Source organism: Corapipo altera, unplaced genomic scaffold (assembly GCF_003945725.1).
Source record: "Corapipo altera isolate COAL_440 unplaced genomic scaffold, ASM394572v1 239, whole genome shotgun sequence".
NCBI lineage: Eukaryota > Metazoa > Chordata > Aves > Passeriformes > Pipridae > Corapipo > Corapipo altera.
Genome location: NW_020884938.1, coordinates 1,448,949 through 1,465,707, shown reverse-complemented (window position 1 = coordinate 1,465,707; position 16,759 = coordinate 1,448,949). Strand labels below are relative to the sequence as shown.

General features: G+C 41.6%; 1 protein-coding gene across 3 annotated transcripts in view; it reads right to left on the bottom strand.

The window, feature by feature from the left end:
* The window catches only part of SHISAL1 (shisa like 1), a 239,480-nt gene that overhangs the window by 121,470 nt on the left and 101,251 nt on the right, over positions 1–16,759 (bottom strand). For all 3 annotated transcript variants that reach the window (XM_027660789.1, XM_027660792.1, XM_027660794.1), the window contains exon 2: positions 2,348–2,794. The gene's annotated coding sequence lies outside the window, so the exon portion shown is untranslated. The remainder of the gene's footprint in view (positions 1–2,347; positions 2,795–16,759) is intronic.

Below are 16,759 nucleotides of genomic sequence, written 5' to 3'. Positions count from 1 at the left end.
TCAACGGGCTCAGAGTTTTAGCTAGTTTGAGGTTTCATAATTTCTTCTAAAAATTTTTTTTTTAAGTCATATATAAAAAATAAATAATTGATTACATGCTTTTGCCAAGAATAACCAACAAATGGTTTCATGTTTGTTCCTTTCTTCCTCCTTTCCCTTAACCTTCTATCTTTTGCTAGTGTAGAAAATAGAAGGGGAGGGAGAAAAATAAAAATAAATAAATAAATAAATAAAAAATTGAAACCCAGACAGGGAAAATTACTTTTGTCACTTGTGTAGGAAAATGCAAAATGATTACAAGGTTTCCATCAAATGACATTGAATGCTTCAGTTCAAATGCAGTTACCACCTGTCATGAGCTCGGGTTTAGGAGAGCCTTTTTGATTTATGAACTGCAAAGTTATTCACTGAAACAGCATGCAAATTTCTAAGCCCTGAAAACAGGGAAGTGAACAGAAATGTAAAATTCAGCTCCTGGTTTTGCTGGGGGTTGTTGACTCGGTTACAGCAGTGCTGGGGGCTCCCTTTTGGCTCTGGGCAGTGACCCTTTGGTGCTTTTACAGATTCTCTGGTGGTAAGAGATTTGAGCTGGTTGGTGTCAGAATAAGCCAGTCCTTAACCCAATAAATCACTGCTTTCTTTACAAAGGAAGAGCAGTTTGTACCAGTCCCCTCTCAGAAGAAGAAAACCTGATCCACAGGCTCTGGGGACACTGCAGTTGTTGCTCCCAGTTCTCACACTGGACTGGTCCAAGAGAGCCTGTGGAAAATTGCTCCTTGTGCTGAACTGGCCAGAGGAGGGACTGCTGCAAACTGCTCTTCCTCTGCAAAGAAAACATTGATTTATTGGGTTAAGTGTTGGCTTGTTCTGCTGACACCAAGCACCTCAGGGACTGCGGGCAGGGAGAGAGACCATTAATCATCAGGACAACGAGGTGAAGGTGTTTGTAGCTCTTTTGAGAACTGAGCCACAGGTCTTTTTCCAGGTACTGAATGGAGCAAACACTCCTTTGTAGTTCTGGGCTTCTCATCTTTTGTTCTACCTGAGGTTCGTGGCAAAATAAGTATCAAGTTTGGCCTCTGTCTGAGGAAGTTATGTGCCATGCAGTATTTCGGGTCGCTGATACAGTGAGATACAAATCCATGAAGAAAAAGCTTCTGCTGCCTTGTTAGTGGCCTTTTCACATTTTTTGAGCTCTCTAACTCGTTCAGGTCCTCAGGGCATAAGCAGAAGGCCTGTCTGTCTTTCCTAAGGGGCTCCTTAGCTAGGTCAGGTGGATTGACAGCACAGTGTAGAATCACAGAATTATTAAGGTCAGAAAAGACCTTCAAGATCATCGAGTCCAACCTTTAACCAAATACCATCATATATTATAGACACAGGAGAGGCTTTCTGAAGGGTATCAGTCACAGATAATGCATAGTTTTCAGTGTAAACATGAACCACTGCTGTTAGGGAATCATCCCCCAAGCCTTCAGCAAAATCACTGTGATTGCAAATACAAAGTCCTGAGTGAGAAAAGACAAAAAGACGAGATTTGGAAATAATATATATGATTATTGTAAACATGATTGTTATTTAACTTTGCTGATGATAAACAACATTCAACAGATAACAAGATTTGGTGCATGCAAGTAAAGCCCGCTCTCCCTACAGCTTTATCTCTGAACACTCTGCAGAGGGGGAACATATAAATGTTTCCATTTCACAGACAGGGGAAGGGGCACCTGGTGAGATGCAGTTGGGTATCAAGCTGTTCAGCAGACAACCCCAGCACGAGGAATTACAGTTAGTGCTTCTTAAGGCAAATTTGACTTTCTGTCCACAAGGTATTTCATTCTCCATTTAAGTATATTCCTCTGTAAAACACACACTATACTGAAAAATCTGTATTAGGGCAGAATAAAGAATTAAGGGGAAAGACTATTAGGAGGGATATTGCTTATATATGCTGGAACTGTAAAAAGCTTGCAGGGCACAGCCTTCTCTTGATACATATAAATACTAATGGCATTCATGAACACAGGCTCTGAGAGGCAGAGTCACAGCCCCTGAATGAGGAGAAAAGGAAACCCTTGATTTTCATGAGCTTTGCATTCAGTTCTGAGAGAGACTGGTTGGGTAAAATCTCCTTTCTCCTCTGGCTGATGCCCAGAGCCAGCTGTGGGGAACCACTGAGTGGGAAAGTCGTATCAGGCAAAACCTCACAGGGAACCAGGCTGAGCAGTAATGCCTGAAAGGCTTCTTTCACAGACAGAACCTTGTTTCACTTGTGCAACTCACCATTGGCCTATGAACCAAAATGTTTTTAGAGGATAAAGAAGGTATGGCTGATGAGAAACCAGACCTGAAGTTCGCGTGTGTGATCTGATGAACTTTGCTTTAGGGGTTTGAAAATGCCCAGATGTCACCGGTGCTTTGGTTAAAAGCTGCTGGCTAAGCCATGACAGGTTATTTTGCTGCAAGGTGAATGATCCAACGTGAAGACATCCTGCAAAAGGCTCCTTAGCTCGGCACGGAGCAAACCACCTCCTCAGCACTTCACTATTCATAGCTCAGGGAGAGTCAAGGGCAGAGCAAAAAGCAGCTCCTGGATCAGGTTCCCCTGGCACAGGCCGGAGCAACACTGATCGCTCTGCTTTGCCAGACGGGTTTCTTTTTCACAGGAAACGGGGATTTGCTTTCCCTTTTGGCAGTTAACAGGTGCTTAAACTTCAAAAGTCTGGTTACTGCTGAACGCCTTCAAAAGAAGTCGAGCAGCCACCCTGGAGCACTGTGTAGACGTTGTAAAAGGCTGTAGGGATTTATGAACAAAAGGAAAAAGGGAGGTTGTTGCTGCACTGCAGACAGGTGACAATTAAATAATTTTAAACACCAGCTTGATGTGCTGTGGAAGGCATTTACCATGCTATTCCTATCACGCTAAGTACTAATTAAAGACTTGTATTTCATATGGTTCTCCCATACTGCAGCACTTCCCCAACCCCTTTTCAGTTTTTCAATAACAATTTAACACCCTCATGCCAAGCTGGGGGAAATTATCTTGCAGCTGCAGCATCTGCTCCCAAGCTAAGCCTGGTGTTAAAGCCCTGTCTTCCTCCACTGCTTTGTTAGGCAGCTAAAGGACTGTGGCATCTCCCATTTCCTCCCCAGTTCTCAAACGAGAGGTGTTTGATTAAGATAAACGGGTGTTTGTACTGTTTTAATGAAAAAACAAACAAACCACAGAGACAGTGTTCACTTGTCTGTTGTGGGAAACGTTATCCTTTGCTGAGTGGAGGAGAATGAAAGCACGTGCTCGTTTGGAGAGAGGGAAACTTCAGGAAAACAGAAGCAATGCCACCTTTTTGCAGCTGGTTACAAAGTATTATGTGTGATAATCTGCTCTTCACTCATACCCATGTAAATATTTTGCTGTGGGTACTTTACAGTTCGAAAGAGGCCACAAAGCAAGGCTGAATCCTGCTCCTTATACTGTTTTTAAGCCTGGAATATCGTTTTTTCCAAGGTAACAAATAATGCTCGGTGTCCACCTGGCAGTGCCTTGAAAGAACATATTTTTCCAAGACTAACTCAAAAAGTCAAACTGCTTTAGGTAAAGCCTTAGGCTGGCACAGTTCCCAATCACCTGTTTTTTTCCAAAGCAGGCAACCCAGCCAGAGGAGGCTGCAGATGTGGCTCCCAACAAAGCAAGCACACACTTGTGCTGTCAGAGCATCTATTCATCCTCGGATAAGAAGCCTCACACTGACAAAGTGCTGAGATGTGGCTTTCAGGTGAGGAGATCACAGGCCTCTTGTGTCCCTGCTGTGCACTCCATGTCACTTTTGTTTTCAGATACTGTCTTTAATAATTTGGTATTTCTTCTAATCACAGAGATCTCTTTCTGAAAGAAAACCTAGCTCAGTATTGGTTTTGGTGATAATTTCTTTAAATCTTAGCATTTATGATCTACTAAAAGATGTTACGTGTTAGGGAGAGGTTTAATTAGGAATGCATTAACTATTCTTATGCTAACCAAGAGGTGTCCTAACCAAGAATAGTCAAAACCTGAATCTTTTGCAACATTTGTAAAAAGAATGAGACATCTTAGGAGGGAGAAACCCCATGAGAATCATAGAATGGTTTGGGTTGGAAGGGGCTTTAAAGCTCATCCAGTCCCACTCCCTGCCATGGGCAGGGACACCTTCCACCAGCCCAGGTTGCTCAGAGCCCCATCCAACCTGGCCTTGGACACTTCCAGGGATGGGGCAGCCACAGCTTCTCTGGGCAACCTGTGCCAGGGCCTCACCACCCTCATGGTAAAGAATTTCTTCCCAATATCCCATCTAAACCCACTCTCTGTCAGTTTGAAGCCATTCCCCCTTGTCCTGTCACTCCACGCCCTTGGAAATAGTCTCTCTTTCCAAGGGAGCCTTGTGGGCTCCCTTCAGGCCCTGGAAGGCCACAATTAGGTTCCCCCAAAGCTTCTCCTCTCCAGGCTGAACAATCCCAGGTCTCCAGCCTTTCCTCCCAGCAGAGCTGCTCCATCCCTCTGATCCTCTTGGTGCCTGCTCTGGACTCTGTCCAGCAGCTCCATGTCCTCCCTGTGCTGTTCCCCAGGGCTGGAGCAGCTCTGCAGGGGCGGGTGGGTCTCAGGAGAATAATGGTTTGCTTTTATGTCAGATTGGATCTGGGTTTTGTGAGTAAGAGGTAGAATGACCTTTACAACAACTGCAGCATTATTTTCAACGTTCTACGGATTTTTTTTTAAGCCTTCCTTAAATAAGGGTGGGAAAAAAAATAGATTAAGAACTAATCTTCACAGCTTGCTTTCTATTAAATCCATACACAACAGCTCACAGAAACCCTGATCCTTCAAGAGAATTTCACATGTAGATAATCTTGTAATAAATTACGTCCCATTATGAAGTTATTTTCTGTATCTATAGTCATTAGTAAAACACAGCTGTAAATAGGTATAGCAAATTAGAGCTGGTTAGGCAGCATCCATCTTTTCCTCTCCTCCTACAAATGCTGTTTGTGCAAGCTTGAATGCTTCAATGGCAGAATTTTAATTTTGCAAAAGGGAGGAAAAAAAATCCTTAAATATTTAAAAACAAATACACTGGTGAATGGTGAGCAGCTGACGAACTGAGAACAACATTTCTGGGAATTCTGTCACTTAAAGGGGAAAAAAGTCTGGGTTTGGCTTTTCTTTCATCAGCCCAGGAAGTTGATCATCTGTTTGTTTTTCAAAGGCTTGCATTTTTTGTAAGATATAATTCCAGAGTTTTTTATCACTTTTAGTTGCAACAGACCTCTTGTCATTGGCTGATTCTCCTTACTCAGGACTATTCTCTAGTACTTTTCATGTTATTAAAAGAAATTAAGTACTGAAAGAGGCTCCCAAAGAAAGCTGATTACAGTCAGCTTCATCCTTTCTAAGATATAAGGGTGTTTAAAATATCCTTTACTTATATTATCTCCTTTCAAGTTCCTGTAACTGTTCAATTATACTAATTTCATTTACAGTATGGTATTGTTCCTATTTTATGAAAACCTATAATTCTATTTCATGATCTCATATTAAGACTATTAGATTTATCTTTGTAGTTCCATATTGCTACCATGAACACACAGCACCTACAGCCTATTATTAGTTCTTTGTACTTCTCAGCAGGTTAGGAAGGCAATACAGACATTAACATCACAAAAAAACCTGCTGCCTCCAACATATGTAGGTATTTTCAATGTATATACTTCATTAATTGCTAAATTAGGAAGTAAGATAGAGACAGACATGTTATGTTTTAATTGCCTCTCCTCAAAATTCCTGTTAAACCAAAGCTATTCCTGTAAGAATGGAAATGTGGTTCTGCTTGTAAGAGACCTTGACAGTGAGAGGGAGGTGGAGCTGGTTCTAGGAGTGAGTGTCACCTTGGCACTGGTTAGACACTGATTTCCCTGTAATTCCCAGCTCTCTGTTAGACTCTGGCTTTGTCCCTTCTTTTCCATCTGATCGTGCATCCCCAGGGAAGTTCTGGAAGTCCTGCAGACTCAGGCATTGCCACACCAGATTCAGTAAATTGGTTGTGTCAGATTTTCAAAGATGCCTCAAAATGGTGACAAAATCCCCTTGTTCTCGGGAATCCCACTGAGCTACATGAGGTATCCTGAATATTTTGAGCCTGGTTTCAGGGCCTGCACTGGCATCAACAAACATCTGGAGTAGACAGGGTGGATGAGGACCTCAGGAATCAGAGGATGTGGCACTCACAGCACAGCTGCAGTTCTCCCTGTATTCTATTCAGATGTTTTTCCAACAGGAATTTTGGGAACACCTCAGGCAGGTGCAGTTTGTGTTCAGAGGAGGAGGAAAGTTCTGCCTGTGAGCTGTTCATGGAGCGTGGTGGAGCTCTGGACAGGTTGGCTACACAGCACCACAGGAAAGATAGATTGGAATCTGATGACATAAAGCAAAATATATTCCTTATCCTCCTTTTTTTTTTGCTACTGGCCATACATTTTCCTTGACAATGGCCTGTCTCATTGCTTATTCAACAGCCTGTGCTCCCACACACACAAACTTTTTATTGAAATCTTCCTCCCCTCCCAGTTGCCCTGAGCAGTAAGTTTGCAAAGGACCCAGCCTGGCATCAGCGTGATTTTACTTTTTAAAACTGTTTCTTTTGTGTGGCTTCAGATTTTCAAGACAATGTGCCTGAGGGAGGTCGGCTGAGCTGGGCACTTTCATTTTTCTCTCAGGCAATATTACCATAAGAATCGTTTTCCTTTATCTGATCTTGCTTAAACTCATGGTTTTTAAGGCAGCCACTCAGCTGGTGTGAGCTGAAACCCTGTTACTGGTGACCAGTTCCACTTGTGGCTTGGGAAAATGAGCCCTTTGATTCCTGAACTAACAAACTTTCCAGGTAGTCTGTGGAGGAATTTTTCCTACTGTAAAGCAGCTCTGCTTTGCCTGGTCTGGTGACACATATAAGACATAACAGCAGTCACTAAAAAGACTAAAGCACCTCTAACCCTGTTTAGTTGGTACTGACATGTAAAGATAACAGGATATATTATCTAAATCAACCCAGCCATGTAGCAAATTCAGTGAAGGAATTTATTGCAAGTCAGAGTGATTAACTACTGAAATGAAACCAGGATTTTTCCCTTGGAATTGGAATTGATACAGATACTTGAAATGTTAAAGGTGCCAATAGCAGTGCAATGTTAACATAACTTGTACCTGGCTTTCCTTATGTCAGTAAGGTGAATGGTCACTTATAATAAATATATATAAGTATATAATATGTATATTAATAATAGTAATAAATATTTATTATTTATTTATAATAAACAGTGGTAGGAGGCCCTGACCAGCTACAGAGTCCCCTGAGCTCAATCCTGCCTGGAAAACACCACATGGAAAAGCTCCCGCCCCAAAGGGTTTGAACTTCAGCAGCTGGAGGGTCTGTCCAAGTACCATCTGCATTTTCCTGACAAGTGAGACGCCCAGAGAGGAGATACCAAATTTCTGTTCATCTGGGAGCTGATTCCAGGGCAGTCAAATGCCCAAAATGAGTGTTATCTTCTAAGGCTTGGGCCAAAGTGGGTGACTGCAGATGATGCAGCACAGGCAGGACTGGGTGGAACCTGCTGGTCCCAGTCTGGTGCACTAATGTTGCAGTCATTCAGCTGTTCTTGGATGTCTGCTCCCTGTACTGAAGTTATTTTCCCCCCTGTATTTTTCCCTTCTCAGATATTTGCATCATATTGTATCCCCTTCACATTGTTTTCCCATTTACAGTAAATAAATGCAAATCTGACAGATTCGTCTCACAGATCACATTTTAAGCTCCCATAAATCTAAGTTGGACATTTCCACTATAAAGCATTAATATAAGTTCCCTTTCACAGACAATACTCCAGGCTATAAGCACAGAGATGGTGGATATGTCTCCTTCTGGTACACTATCATTATTCTGACAATTTAATTTAGCTTCTTATAATTTGTCTCTTTCTGTAGTGCCAGTTCCTACATGCATAACTAATTTTTCTCCAGCAGACACCACTGTGGGGACCATCATTTCCTTTATCCCACATTCAGGGGCACCTTTCCACACCCTGCTGCTGTGCAGCCTTTGGCTCTGTTCCCACCAGAAGAGCACAGCACTTGGCCACAGCACTCTCCCATTAAAGCTATAAACCTTTTTTTTAATGTGCCCTGCTGAGGATGAATGAATAAACGAGCAGCCAGGAATATCTGACACCCTAAAAAATCCCTGGAGGCAGGATGCTGGGCTCTGAGAGGCTCCCAGGCACAGTGGGGTCCTCCCTGGAGGATGCTGTGCATCCTCAACCTGAGCTACCTTGATTTGCTTCCCAAGCAGCACCTGAGCTGAGGCTGGTTTCTGCTTCTTTTATGATAAACTGAATTTAAAATATACTGTGGTGGCTCTGGAAATTGGTGGCTCTTCCTCACAGGGAGCTGCAGGTGCTGGAGCTCCCAGTTTCCTTGCAAGGCAGGCAGGAAAACAGCAAGGTCAAAAGCTGGAGCTGGTTTTGGGGCCTGACATATCAATTCCACTTTCTAAATATGTTCTTTCAAACATGTAAGAAGCAAAAGAAAACCTCTGACACAGCTTCCCTCACCTGAACTCAGTCAATAGTAACCACAGGGTACCTTAACTGCATTTAGTTATTTAACATTAAGCACAGTATTTTGTCCATCCCTCTTTAACAGTTGCACAGATGTGCATTTTGTCAGTTTAGAAGTACCCAGATGTGTAAATATGTGATCCACTGGCACTCTCAACTGACTTGATTACTACAAATCAAGCTTTCAAAATACCTAAATATTTTGGTGGGGGAGAGCAGGCACTGCAAAACATAATTTTTAACGAGCCGGACCATGTTTATTCTGTACATTTTGTAATTTCCAACAAGCCAGACCACATTTATTTTGTACACACACTATTTCCTAGCTCTTTGTGGCCACCAGAAGAGTTATCTCCACAAATGTTTGGCAACCTGACAAAGCAAGTGCTGTTTGCCCTGTTCCTCTGAAGACCTTCCCAACCTGGTGGCACTCGGTTCTCTGTCCCGCTCCCACCTCCACTATCAGTCTTTCCTTATTTATAGGTGGCCTCAGCAAGTCCTTTATCAATTTATCAGATTATTTAACTGGTTTTGGTACGTTATCATGGAATTCTGCATCTTCTTGATGCGGGGCCAGTTTCCAAAAGGCACATTCCCAGGGGAGGGCTGTTGGTGCCGTGATCACTGTTGGGGTTGAAGCTGCTTGGTCATTATAATCCCATTTCTACAAAGAACAGCTCTTTCTTAAATGAGCATTCCTTTGCTGGGCCAACGGGCTTTTATACCTTCTCTCCATGCACAGCAGCTTTAGGGACATGCTATAAATGAATAGCAGATACAGCATATCAAAAGACAAAGAGTTCTCTTAAAAATACTTTGGGAGGGCTCCCTGAAAAGGCTCGAGGCGCTGAATTCAGTGTATACACTGCAATATTACCTCTGTGCTTAAAGATCCTTCCAGTCACTTTTGCAAGCCTTTGGCAGGAGGTTTTACAGCTATTTAAGAACACTCTCTGTATCCTCAGTCACCAACATTTAGTAGCTTGTGTCAGCTACATGTTTAGGATGGAAAAAGGGGAACTCTGGCACAACCTGCACTCATTTCATACCCCTTGCAGCTGCTGAGCAGCACGGGGAAGGCACAGGACAAAAAGATTAGCCATCATTATTTCATACACTGCTGGGCAGAGCCACTAAGCAACCCACTGAAGATATTTCCAAGTTTCAAAAGCCCCGGAACCTGGAAGTATTACCTCAAGTAAGATGAGTAGCTGAGAAATTACACCCTCAAAGAGTGTCTAGAGAAAATACTGCACAAGAGATTTGTAAAAGGTTCCCTTCAACATCCAGACTAAACTTGCATACAAAGTATGGCTTCTGGAAGGGCCCTAAGAGCTGCTTAATAGTAAGTCTTGCTTCTGCTACACACCCATTTGCAAGGCTTCTAAAGAAAGCTTGCAGTTTATTACTCCCAGGCATCCTATTTATGTCAGCAGTGGGCAGATACAGCCAGTCCTGTGTGCATCTCGTTAAAAGCCTTTAAAAATACATGAAGAACCAGAGAGAATAAAGGTCAAGTAAATAGCTCTAACAGGACTGCATAAAATATGTGGCATTAAACATTAAACCTGGCTGTTTTCTCAGCACTCAGAACTGTTTCTCTATTTCGTGTTGTTCCTTCACAATGTTTCAGGAACAAATTTGCTTTGTGTTCTGGTAGGTGAGACGTTGCAGATGTGCTGGGATTAGCTAAACAGAGTGGAAACAGTGGAAACCTTGGTGATGTCAGCTCCCATTACTCTGTCACCCAGCGTTTGTCACCTCCTGGTAACACTGAGCTGCATCCCAGCAGTGCCAAACACAAAGGCTCACACTTTCCCTGGGGTTAAAGTGACACCAGCAAATGAAAACCACGTGCTTTGCAACCAGAAAGGGAATTTGCAGAGGCCAAGGGTGAAAGAGAGTTTCATTTCTCTTCAGTTCTGCCTTTACTTTGTTGTTGAAACCACAGGGGAGTCCCAGCCATTTACACTTAAAATTCCCTTCAAAACATCTAATGACAAATAAGAAAATATTGAGTAAACAAGTCTCTGAATTTGGTTGCTGGTTCTTATTTTTGTTTTCTCTTGTCACTACATAACATCACCAAGTCATGGTGACCATCTTGCCAGTTATTCAACAAAAATACTACTGTTTTCAAGGTAACAAACATTTTTCCCCCTCACTCAAAATTCTATGGGGAAAAAACCCCAATAATCTGAACATTCTGGCTTTCTTAGTTGTTATATCACCTCATGATCTGCATATCACAAATTCCTGGTATTTTTTGTCTGTACCAAAATTGGGCTTGTGGTACCCAGCATGAACAGAAATCTCACCCTGCACCCAGAAAATACAGGTTTAAAACAGGAAGATGTTGCCTCAAGGAAGTTATAAACTTGTGGCTACACTGTTTAACCTTATTTATGGCATTGTGCATTTGAGGGTTAGTCATTAAATTTAAATGGGTGGTTCAACAAACGGGTTGGGAGAGAAGGAAAATTGCACAAAAATTATATAACCACATTTATGAAAAGTCTGTCCTATAGTCTATCTTCCCTTTAGTCTGTTATCATCATTATCAGGTGGGTTATTTTGCTTTATCAGATCTGTATTTCCATATAGGAACTCTGACATCTAATTTTAATTACAGATTAATTCAGACAAAGAAACTATGCCACTAGATAAGGAAGTACAGCTTCAATCCAAATTACTACTAGGTTGTTCTGTATGTCTTACACTAAAATCAGAGTTTGAAGTTACAAATGTTAATGCCAAAAAAGGGGGGAAAACTTCAACAAAGTTTTCCATACAGGCCTTACATATTCAGTAGCCATGAGTTTCCTAAAATGACATTTCTTGCAACTGGTAAAACCAAACAATATTATTCAATTGAGTCCTGACCCAGCCCTCCAAAAACGCCTGAAATGCCTGAGTTTTGGGCCAAGCTATTGAAATTTATTCAGCTCTGCTTTTGACATATGTTAAAAAATGTGTTTGAATAATATTATGTACATTTACACCAGGATTACAATATTTCAGCAGATAATAATTACAGTGTTTCAGGCTAAACCCTTCCATGGTGGGGTATGGAAGCAGGGCCCCAAATCCTATTTCCTGATTGATTTGGACATTCAGGTGCCTGAGTCTTACTGAAAATCAGTGGGACCCACATTCCTTGCAGGGTGTCAAAATACCAGTTGCTTCTTGGAAGAATAAAGGAGGAAGGTTATTGGAGACATTTTTGAAGAAGTCTGTGAGAAGGACTTAATTTTTTGCTGAGTGCTTAACCTTGGTTTTTATTTCTATCCCTTTTTTTTTCCTGTTTCTCCGTGGTGGCAAATCCTGTGGGTTTGCATGAGAAAGACAAAAGGAAGCCTCAGGACACACAAGGCTTGGCCAGGTGAGCTGTGAGTGGTTCAGGGTAACACTGATAAAGTCAGCAGAAATAAAGCAGTTCTTCTGTCCAGAGCCTGATATTCTAGTAAATAATCTTTAAAATTTAGCCTTAAGGCTAAATATTGAAATATTAGCCCAGAAACTGCCTGGCTAAAGGGGCAGGTTCCCTCCCAGCCTTCATTAGAAGGCTGGTGACCTCTGGCAGTGAGGCTGGAGAGAGAGCTGGATAACACCTTAACCCTCAGCAGTGAGATTTGCCAGGGCTAATCAGTCAAAACCTGCATTTTCCTCTCCTTTTTTTTTTTTTTTTCCCCTGCACTGAATTGGAGGTTGGAAAAAAGGGGATTGCTAGTTTTATGCCAATAAATCCCATTCTTGTGTAACACAGGGGGATTAAACGCTCTTTGAGCTTTATGATCCGGAATTACTGTCCCCTAGCTATGGAATATATGTCTTGATATTAATTCCACAGATTTTATAAGCTTCTATCAGGGCCTCCAACCAGAATGAGAATTATAACCTCATCTGCAAAAAAGGATTATGACTACATCCTCCCCTGCCATCACAGAGGAGCTGCTCCCTGAGGACTCACAAGACAGGGCTTGGAGATGCTTTATTTCATGGAAGCACTAAGTCACAGTGACACGAGTGCCAAAAGGAAGAATCACACCAGTTTTTCAGCCTGCATGCAGAACAGACTTGGAAACAGCTTCCTCCCAGTTACCAAAAGGGATCCACAGAACAGTGACAGGCTGCAAAGTCCTCCTTCACTGTCGTGTGGCTCTCCCTGCACACGGTGACCAGCTCATGCACCAACTCCTGGGGGCTCATTAACTTGTTTTGAGGTGATGAACAGCTGAACCATTGTTTAAAAAGTAGAAATAAAGCCCTTTCCGTGACTGTGTTACCCATAAATCTCTGGAAAGCCATGAAAACACTCCTCGGGGACAAAATAATTGCTGATGACTCAGTCAGAAAAGTGACAGTAAAGGTTAATTGTCTAGAAAAGAATATTTCTCTAGTAGAGCTGCAGTATGAGGAAGCTAGAGACAGAATTTTGCAATTTCTAGAGCGTGTCAGAATGGAATCAGACAACTTTCTAAAAAGGTCAATATAAACCAGAAACTTACCTATTAAAAATATTGAAGATCAAAGAACACAGAGACAAGCTTTTTTGTAAGAGGGAAAACAAAAGGCACTGATGTATGGGAATGGAAAAGGACTTTAGTAAGAACCTGGGGGACCTTCATGAATAAACATAGAACCTTTTAAAAGAAGCTCTGCACAAAATCTAGCCACAGGTTAAGACCCCTTTAACAATTAAGTAGCAAGGAAAAAAGAAAATCCCATTTCTTCTTTTGGTCTGAACAGACTGGCATGTTCAACAGCAAACAAAGCCTTTTTCTCTCCCTTTTTCTTTTTTCTTTTAATTCATCTCTCCCTTTTTAATTAAGCTCTTTAATTTCTCTTTTTCCTTCCACCTTACCCTTTTACCCAAAACCTGCTGCTGTGTGTTTAATTCCTCTTTTCCCGTTATCCCAAACCCATGCCATGTGTCTGTATCACAGGGCAGGGACTCACACACCAATTTCCATGCCAAGTGTGTAATTTGCTGTTAAAACTCTCTGGTTGTTCATGGGCCCTCTGACTTTCGTCCTTCCTTTTGACTCATGAGCATTTTCAAATCTTAAGGGGGGGGGGTCATCACACAGACCAAAAAACTGATGTGCCCAAATAGGGCCAGAGTAACTTGGAAAATCTGTGTATGGTTTATAGATTTCTGAGAAACCATCAGACAACAGTCAAGAGCTGACAAACACCAGCTTCCGAAATTCCCTGAGTGAGATGAGCTGATAAAGGAAGGATTGGGAAGGAGTGAGAGCAGAAATGCTGGAGGGAGGAGAAGATGGACAGAACAGCTTCAGAGCTGAGAGGAGAACAAAGAGCTTTCCAGGAAGGTGGCCTGACCAGGTCACCTGGGCTGGGAGGGACTGAGCACTTCAGAAGCCACCCTGGCCATGCAGAAAACCTGTGGATTGCTCTTGGCTGCTGGAACCCACCCCAAGGAATACTTCAGGAGCCAGAGAAGATTAAAGGAGCAATGCACTAAGAAAACTGCCCCCATCTCAAAGTACTTTGTCCCCTCCTGGGAGAGCAGCAGGAGCACTGCAGGAGAAATGCCTGTGCCCTCCAGTGCATCTGCTTCCCTTTGAAGTTTGCCTTTGTACAACCTTTGTGCTTGTCTGGAGTCTACAGCTACTGCACAGAAGTCATGCCCTTTTCTAGGAATACCAGCACATCCTAGATACAACAGAAGGGTGGGAATTCAGAACTAAACTGAGCATTAGAGATGTGAGCACACCAGAGCAGCTTAGCCTGGCTTTCTATTGATTTCCTACCCATGCAGGATACTCAGTTGCCTTTCTGATTGTCTCTGAGCAGTCACGTTCCAAGGAGTTCTGGATCATCTCTGTGAGCTCTTTGCCATGTGGAAACAGTTAATTTAGAGTCCACTACTGTCCATGTAACACTAGGATTGCAGCAAATAGACCTTACAGGGTTAGGACCTCTCAAAGAGAACTGATACTTCTCCAAAGAGAGATACTGCGACTGTGTGCACCCCATATTCAGATGAAGCCACAGAGTGTTAAAAAAAAAGGAATGTCATGCTGCTATTGACATCTTTAACCCACTCATGACTCAAAATCAACAAATACAAGATGGAAAAAAGTTGTATTTTATTTACTGAGGTACATGACTGTTTCCTTAAAGCCTTAGTCTCTGTATCCATCTCTTCATCCCAGTGTTGACTGGAGGAAAAGCAAGGAAAATGGACCCATAAGTTTAGGATTACCACAGAAGAGTCTAAGAATTAATCATACAGTGATACAAATCATCAGCAGCAGATCAGGATCAGTCCTCAGCACCTGAGGTAAAAGACTTCCCTAAGAACTGTGCTTGATAGAGGTAGAATAAGAAACTACAAACTTCAGTGAGGTGGATGAGGTGAAAGATTTGGCTTAATTTGGGCCTAACAAAACCCAGTACAAACCTATTCACTACTAGATTTCCAAAACTTTGATCAAATCACATTTCTGGAATCAAAGACATGGGTTTCTGATGTGAGTCCTGGCAAAAAAACCCCAAACCAACAAAAAAACCCCAAACCAACAAACAAAAACTCCAAACCAAAACAAACCAAAACAAACAAAAACCAACCAAACAAAAAACAAAACACAAAAAAATTTAAAAAACCTCTTTTTTTGGATGTAGTCCCTTCTGTTCACATGTTTAAACACAGCTGCTGACTCCCACTTAAAATATTTCTTACAGTTATTGACTTTAAATGCCTATGTACACTCCCAGCTACATGAACTAAAATGAAATATTGAATCTGTGTCTTTGGTTGCCAGGCATAACCTCTACTAAAGACAGTGAAAAGTTTCAATACTGAAGTAATATTTGCTGCTTAATAAAAATGAAATTGGCACCTGATAATTTATGGTTTTGTAAGAAAAGAATCCCATAGAATGAGGTGCTTTGATGTGGCTCAAATGAGGAAAAAGGGAACGACTTCAAGTCAATTATATCAGCAGCTTCATTAAGGAACTAGAAAATTTGTGGAGATTATTAATTAAGTTTATTTATACTTCCTCCCTCTCTCCTTCCCCCTCCTGCCACCTTCACCCTGTGCAGAAATGGATCAAAATTTCATTGCAATTTTACTTGCTCATTAAGGTTGGAGTGAAACTGGACACAGTTTCACTTCATTGAGATGTTTCACTGATATTCAAATGGTCATTTCAGTCCCCAGAGCAGGAGAGAACCCCACAGATAAACTGGAATTATAACATGTAATATGCTCTCATTGATTTTTTTCAGTCAGTTAAACTGGTTTGTTTTTTATTTCATGTGTAATGAGTGGGTAGGTTAAAAAAAAAACTACCATATTTTTTCCAAGCAAATTACTATCTCAGGCTAATCACATTTATATGATTTGAATGAAATGTTCAATATTGATGGTAGGTGATTGTTTTGCATTGCACGTTGCCCTTAACACAAACAAATCTGGCAAGAAATCTTCTGAGAAATGTTTTTCAGCAGAAAGTTTGTAATCATCAAAGCCAAGGCTTTTTAGAAGGCAGATTTGAACCAAAACATCTGGAAAATAGATGATTATGCCAAAATTGTAAGAATGCCTTGTTTTAACACTTTTCTAATTAAGCCTTTTAATTTTGCTTCAAAATAGCAGTGTGCTGCTGTACAGGTCACAAATGTGAAAATAATCTATAGAGCTGTTAAAGAATTTATGTTTGGAAATGAGTCTTTGTGTATCAGTGATAAAATCAGAGCATGAGCAGGCAACTTTTGGGATTGGAGGGAAAAGGCTGCTGAGGATCAGAGAGATGGGAATCTGGTAGAAATTTCCCCTCACGTTACCTGTGCACAAACCTCCACAGCAGGGGAGGCTGTTCATTTTTACACATGAAACACAGGGCTTGTTTTGTGAAAATATGCTATTTGATCCAAAGGATCCCAAGCCTTTGCTCAAAGGACAGAAGTCAAAACAAAGCCTTCTAATGGATCTAATTAAATATTATTTTTAAAGCATTTTTAACAGTTTTCTATCCATTTAAAGAATGTCTCCCGGTTCTATTAGATCTTGCTACATGTTCATTTGTCATTGTTTGCCTATGAAACACCTCCTGAAGTCCTTACTTTTGGGTAAAGACTG